A 7668-nucleotide genomic window follows, 5' to 3' on the forward strand; every position below is an offset into this window, starting at 1 on the left:
GATGTAAGTCAATTATTGATCAGTTATCTTCTTGAGGGATCTATTGTTTGTCGATTCAAAGGGACATCTCAGGTCTTTTCTACAAATGTTGTTAGGGTATTAGTGTGATTCATTATTAATGGTCTAGAGATGCTTTTCTAAATGTTTACATTTAACAAAGTAATGCCTTTTTTCACGAATAAGAGCTTTTGTTTGTCATCATTAATAGTCTAAATTTTAAACAGATTCTTGGACTGCTGGCTCGTATCCATCAGCCCATTCGACTTCCGCACCTGTCTCATCCCCTGCAGCTTTTCCAGAACTTCGTTCTCCATGACGCTCCATGAACTCCCCCAGTTCAAACTTGGGCTTCTTCAAGCATTTTTACTTTTCTAGCAAAGACATCATAGAGCAGATAAGTAGACTGGCAAGCCTTTTCCCATGCTGTCTGGAATCAATTTATTGACCACTTCTTTCAAGTCATTTGTCTTCACCTCTTGGGTTATGGTTTCCATCATCTTCTTCTGGATTTGGCAGACTTGTTTTTTGCTGAGCATAAGAGGTTTTTTGAATCTGATTGTTACATTTTTTTAGTAAAACTCACACAGAATAGACAAAGCAAATAACCATGAGTAGTCTTGACACCCATGTGAGCTTCAACCATGGTTTGCCATTTTCTGACCATGGAGCACATTTTCTCACAGGTAAGATCCATGCCATGGAAATTAGTCAGGAAGTTTTTGCCCTGAACACCTTCAGTAATTAGCGTGCATTTTCCAAATGCAACCTCCTCATTCTGCAGATCAGCAAGGCTCACTTCAGAAACACAAAGCTGTAAGGTCATCAGGTGTGATTTTGGTTCCTTGAGTTCTTGTGACTAGTGTTTTCCCAATATTTCTTATATTGACACATAGCTAGTGCTTTCACATAATACCAATCTTTCTTAGAAGATGAGTCAGCCACTTTCTTCTTAGCTCCCTTTTTGCCACTTATTCATAAGATGCTTGTTCTTGGCGACCACCGTGGTGCTGTTCCGAGAGCCAAAAAGCCAAAGTAATGCTTTTAGCAGAAAACTGCAATATAATGTCAGCATGCTGTTTACAAGAAGACCATAGGACTTATTTTTTAAAAATTAATTCCTAGTTTTGAATGCGTAAACTAGGATGCATGTCTTCCTCTTTCAATCCCATCAGCGTACTTCTGTCACTTCACGTAAAAGCTTATTCGAGATGTTGTTAAAAGCCAGGACTAGACAGGTGCAGTAGCCTGCCTGTCACCTGAGAGGGGTCAGATCCTGCAGAAAGCAGAGACTCAAAGATGATCAAGCATAGATCGGAAAAGGAGATTATCATAACTTGCAGGCAGAATTCAAAATGTTCTTCCTCTGGAATCATTTTTTAAAGTTTTTTCCATTTGTGATGCTTTGCACGCGTGCTAAATTCAAAAGGTTCCAAGAGTGTACAGTGAAAGTCTCCGCCCTCCCGTGCCGTCTCACAGAACTGCCCTCTGTTACCCGGTGTCTGGTGTCTACTTGAGAGAGCAGCTTTACTTTGTGTGTTCTGGAGACTAGTTCACGTTAATACATATAGTCTGCCCTATTCTTAATAGCTACATAATTAGGCATGATTTTTCCATAATTTTCCCCAAATTTGAATTTTTCTTCAGAAAGTAATATGCAAGTGAATATATTGAGCATTTAGGACCATTAAGGAGGAATGTCAGTAGATGCCTACAGGGAAATTCAGCATTCCCCTAATCTATTTCCTTATATTTGTAGAGACCGTATCAAAGCTTGAAGCCCCTGCTAACTCTCCATTCTTAGAATTTTAGGAGCCCCTGCTGGGTTTAACAGGATGCTAGAACAGAGCAAAGAGGAGATGCCATTCACTCCTGGGTATCAGCAGACCTACCAGTTAATACCATCAAGAAATGCTCCAAGGCACTTCCATGCCTGTGGGTGAACAATAGAGCCGTTGCTAATTAATTAGAACCAATGCTAGTAACATCTGCATGCTTTCCAGAAGACCTTTGATGATGCAAACACAAGCATCACCACGTACAAAAATGCAAATCCAGTGGGCATTTGGGAGACTCGTGGCAGTAGTGGTTCTGGAGTTCAAGTGGAGTTCCAGCAGGACTTTGTTTGTCTAGTCTCTCCTCTATTCAATACACATTTTTGAACATTCACTGTGTTCCAGGCACAGTTCTGCTCCTAGAGGTATGAGAAGACAGACAAGGTTCCTGCCTTCAGGAAGCTTACATTCCACTGGGGAATGGCTGGCTCCACCTCACCGAAGCCAGCCCGTCCTTCCTTCCTTCCTCATTCTGGCCATTGCTTTCTCTCATTACCAGCCTCCCCCCACCCCCCCACTCCCCCCCCCAACACACACACACACCCTCCCCTCTTTAGTCAACCTGCAGACCTGCGTGCTTCACCACCCTGGATGCCTTGCCTTGTGTATATGCATCTGTTCATCTCCCATGTGTCTAAGTGTCTTCTTTGTGCCCAGCAGAGTTGGAAGTACTTTGTGGGCACTTCCATAAAAGCAACTGAATGAAGGCCTGGCTCTTCACATTAAGGCTGAACTTTTTTTTTAAAGTAAGTTTTTAATTTGAGAACAGTTTTTTATTCACAGAGTAGTTGCAAAGATCATGTACAGAGTTCCCATATACCCCTCAGCCAGCTCTTCCTGTCGTTAGCATCTGACATTACAGTGGTATATTTGTCACAATTAATGAACCAATATTGATACATTATTATTAACTAAAGTCCATATCTTATTCAGATTTCCTCAGCTTTTCCACTGATTTCCTTTTTCTGGTCCAGGGTCTCATGTAGGATGCCACACCACAAGTGGTTGTCCAGTCTCCTTGATCCCTCCGGTCTGTGATAGTTTTGAGTCTTGTTTCTCATGAAGTTTTGACAGAGTTGAAAGTTCTTTGTAGAAGGCCCCTCGAGTTGGGTTTCTCGGATGCTTTTTTCATGGTTACACTGGGGTTGTGGACTATATGAGGAAGCCAGCAGAGGTGAAGTGCCCTTCTCACATCATAGTGGGGGTACACGCCATCCACACGACGGGATGGTGAAATCGATCTTGAACACCTGGCCAAGGTACTGTTTGCCAGGTTTCCCCACTGAAAGTGACCGTTTCCCTTTTACCTGCTCTGTTGTTTGGAAGCAAGTCACTAAGTACAGTACTTCCTCCCTTCAAAGGGATGGGGGTGGGGAGAATTCAGCTCCACCTCCTGGAGAGTAGTATGTATATAAATCATTCAAATTCTTCTGTAAGAAAGATGGATCTGTCCCCCTCCATTTATTTATTTAGTCAATCACTTATATCAGTATAGACTCTCATGCATATTTATTTAAAGACTTGGGTTATAATCTGATATTAGGCTATTTATTTTGCTGCTCAAATTGTTCCCATTCTGGCTGTTGGGAGTTCTTGGCTCCTGTGTCCCTTTGACATGCCCCATCCTTTTGTTTTTGAGTATTTCTTTGCTTTCTGGCACTGCTGTACATTTCCTGCCCCAGCCCTAGAATCAGCCATTTCTCCAGGGATCCCTGGTTCCTTTTATTGGGGAATCTGTTCGGCCTGTTTTTCAATCCAGATTTCAGCATCACTTACCCACCCGCTCAGTCAACCATTGAACCAGACGTGGGATATACAGTGGAGAACAGAGCACACAAGTGCCTACCTTCAAAAGCTGGAGATGTGGCCTGCGAGACAGACAAAGAGCAAGTCTCAAAGGATAAATATATAATTATAACTTTGATACATGCTTCAAAGCCAAGGGACAAGGCCCTCAGATGAAAAATAACCTAAGTCAGGGACCTGGGTTAAATCAGATGGCCGGAGACGGCCCCCATGAGTAGCTAACATTTAGATAGAAGGTCAAAGGATGAGAACAATTCAGCCATTCAAAGAGCAGAGGGAGGAGTGTTTTTAGACTGCAGGTTAGTGGGTCATGACCAGCTTTTTAAAAAAGGAATAGAACATGCCAGTAGTATTATCATGTAAAACTAATGTTGCCTTTATGTGTATAGGTTGATGTATTTACTGGTTCATGATATAAAATATTTCCTACTGGGAATTACTGTCAAAAAAATAAAAGTTTGAAAGTCACTGTTTTAGAAGGAAATAAAGGCAGATTGAAAGCTCTGAAAAATGAAAAACCCATAACATACTTGAGGGTCAGAAAGGAGGCCAGGGTGTCTGTAGGGAATGAACCTAGAATGTGAGAAGAGGCTGAAAATGTAAGGAGGTGTGCAGCCCACGAACAGGGCCAGGGCCGAGGAGCAATGGGAAGTCATTGGAGGGTTTCAAACAGGGAAGTGTTGATATTAAAGAAGATCTTTCCGGCTCCTGTGTGGAGAATGGAGGGAGAGGGCAAACGAGGAAGCCGAGGCCAGTCAGTGAGAAGGGGCGTGCAGAGAGAGGCCCATGCAGGAAGAATCACAAGGACAGGTGCTCACGTTCCATTTTCAGTCTCGTCCTCCCAGCCGCTAGAACAATGCCTGGAACACAGCAGACCTTCAACGTGTATGTGTTGAATGAATAAATTGCATGCTTGTCGTAAAGATGGAGAGAAATGGTTGAGTCAAGACATGTTTGGAAGATGGCAAGTCTTGCTGCTAGAGTGGGTCTGGGGGGCGTGGGTGGGGACAGTGAGAGCCCTCCGTTGTACATCACACCCCGCCCATGCACACGTATGCTTCTTTCCCTGCTGTTGGACTGTATCAGGTAGTTACGGGATTCTTTAACTGTTTAGACTGTGTTTCTACCTCTGCTTAGTCATAGTGGTCAAAAGTGGAAAGAACAGAATTTTTCAAGAGAAACCGAGATTGAGGAGAATCACAAACACCAGTTCTTATCACAGATTTTCAGACCCACGGGACTTCATCACCTTGGATGCCAGATCTCTGAAACCCCGTGAGCACCAATCACTAGCAAATAAAGATCCTCAGAAGGGAGCCAAAATTCACTGGGTTTTAACATTCTGAACGGGAGTTGGGGTGGGGGGCGGTTATCGTGTATATAACTATGTGCCAAAGACCCTGCTCCTCCCTGACTTTATGTTATATTAAAATATATTTGGCAAAGTCCTTTCTTGACACTCGTTTTCTTGACAGCGCTGATGCATGAGGTCTGCAGCTGGCTGCCCGCTTGGCTGCCGGCTTCCTCAGCAGAGGGCAGCCACCTCCTGTTCCTGTGGAGGGACCAGAAAGAGGACCAGGACGGGCCTAGACTGAGCCAGCATGGAGCAGAAGAGGAAGGAGCCAAACCCCAGGAACAGAAAAATGTGAGTCCTCTCTGGAAAGTCGGGCACCAGAGACAGGCGTGCTCCAGAAATTCCGATTAATTTTGAAGGGTTGGTCCTTTTGGTCAAATGGGTTTCATGCTCTTGACTGAGAAACCAAAGCAACCGTCAGATGTTACTGGGAGCGATGCCAGTGGTGTGTGCATTGGCTCAGACTTTTCACATGACAGAATAACAAACTCAAACTTGCTTAAGCAAACAAAGGGATTGCGTTCGCTTGTGGCCTGAAAACTCCAGCACACAGTCCAGGACGTGCAGCTCCGTGTCCATTTTGTTTATAGCACTGCCTCTGCTGTGTGTCAGGTTCGTCCTCAGGCTGGCACTTCTCTTGGTGGCACAGATGGCTGAGGGAGTTTTGAACCGTATATTCTTCACTACGCCATCCAGGAGAAGGGGGATTGTCCCCTCTGGTAAACCCACAGAGGGCTGAGGAAGCGTTTTCCCAGAAGCCCCAGGAAACATTTCCTCAAAGCCCATTGGCCAGAATCTGGCTGTATGCCCACCCCGGAGCCAATCACCACGGCCAGGGGATGGATGCTCCCGCGTAAGCGCATCGGGGCTACCCCTGGGGGCTGGATGTATCCCGCTGTTAGAGAAAGGGGAGACTGTGAGGGGGGTGCTTCCCTCACGGCAAAGTGTGGGTGCTGCGGCAGGACAAGGGGGGAGAGGGACACTAGGGAGGCAACCTGTGTAAGTTTACTACATCATCATTATTATTGTTGTGATAAAGGCCAAATTGGAGACAATGCAGATATAGATAAGGAAACCTTTGTTCAGAACCCCAGTTCTGCCTGCTTCTAGGTGAGTGACTTAACCTCTTTCAGGTCTCAGTTTCTTCATCTGAAAAGTTGTGAATGAAAATACCTCAGGGAGGGTAAAATTCATGTATCTAAATATGTCATATATATATATCTCAAAATACATAAGGTTACATATTTTAAAAAATAAAAATAAAATATGAGGTACTTGTATTTTCTCAAAGTGCCAAATACCGTCAGTCCTGTAGAAGCCAAGACTGAGCCCACGTTTCAGCCTAGCAGGACAGCAGGTGGAAGGAAGGCTTCCCTGGCCGCCAAGCGTTGGACAAGTCAGGGCCCATCTCGTGTCTTCATCGCGCGAGAGAAGTTTCACTGGTTCAGAACCAAACTTCAGCAGCAGGTGTTCAGGGATGGGGTGTTGAAGTTTCAGCTTTGATTTTTCTATGAAATCGTTCAGGTTATTAAAATGTCGGCCCTATTCTCTTGTTTAAGAACTGGTTTCATTTCTAATGACACAGCACCATCATGCCATTCCTTGATTTAGTCACGAGAACCAAAACTAATGTGTGGCTAGTTTCATGTCATTTTTATAGCAGTTAGTACAGAGAACAACAGGCTCTTGTAAAAACAGATGTATTTGCTATCTGTTTCTCTATCTGCTGCCTCTGAGACTCAAAACCCGATTTCTAAGATGGCGTGGTCCTCTGATTGGGCCTTGTGGGAGAGGCTCTTGCGAAGACAAAAACCTGGCCATTCTTCTCAGTGGGGAACCTTTTCATAAGAAACAAGAGTCCCAGCCCCCAAACATTATACGAATTGTAAGGGGGTGTCTGAAAGAGACCTTTCGCCTCTTGAGAGAAGGCTCTCTTGGCCTTATTGTCTATCCTGAACACAGAGGAGGGGTTTTTATTTGAGGAGTCTCTGTAAACTTCTGCAAGGCCTTGTGGTATTAACACGAGAAAGTGAGCATATATTTAGCATTCCTGGAAAAAGCGTGGCCTTCCTATTAATGCTAATACTCTCATAATGATACCACGGCGAGTCTCCTCCCAGAGGCTTTATCAGCTACAAGGTCTCTATAAGCAGGTTAGGTAACAAATGTTTACAGATGAAGAAACAGAGACATTGGATTTTCCATGGCTTCAGAGAGAGTCGGGGAATTTAATTCGAGTCCTGGGCTAACCTCTGCTGTGTCACTGCTTCATCTCTGTGTCTGAGTTTCCTCACGTGTAAAATGAAAATAACTGATAATAATAATAAAATCCCTCACGGGTGGCAGTGCGGATCATGTAAACTGATGCCTGGAAGGCACTCATCAGTGTTTGTTGTAATTGTCATTCCCTTCACTGTCCTTTTTTCTCAGTCGTAAGTTAAATGCCCTTGCCTCCTTGACATGCATATAGAACCACCTGCTGGGTCTCCCCTCAGCCTCAGCTCTTCATTTGATCTTGATCTCAATTTGTGTCTCAGACTAGGGCACGTCTTGCTTCCATGCTAGAAAGCTGGCCTCCTCTAGGGACATCTCACCAGTCTTTTCTTGTTGCCTTTTAAAGCTAAACGTGACTCCTAGGGCACCAATGTTTTTTTAAAGGTTGAATATTGAATTGAA

The 7668-nt window shown here is 44.2% G+C and overlaps 1 pseudogene; it reads right to left on the minus strand.

Moving 5' to 3' along the window:
- Window positions 1-216: 216 nt before the first annotated feature.
- On the minus strand, window positions 217-2325 carry LOC130854857 (40S ribosomal protein S3a-like; annotated as a pseudogene).
- Window positions 2326-7668: the final 5343 nt, after the last annotated feature.

Source organism: Hippopotamus amphibius, chromosome 6, assembly GCF_030028045.1.
Source record: "Hippopotamus amphibius kiboko isolate mHipAmp2 chromosome 6, mHipAmp2.hap2, whole genome shotgun sequence".
In the NCBI taxonomy this organism is placed as follows: domain Eukaryota; kingdom Metazoa; phylum Chordata; class Mammalia; order Artiodactyla; family Hippopotamidae; genus Hippopotamus; species Hippopotamus amphibius.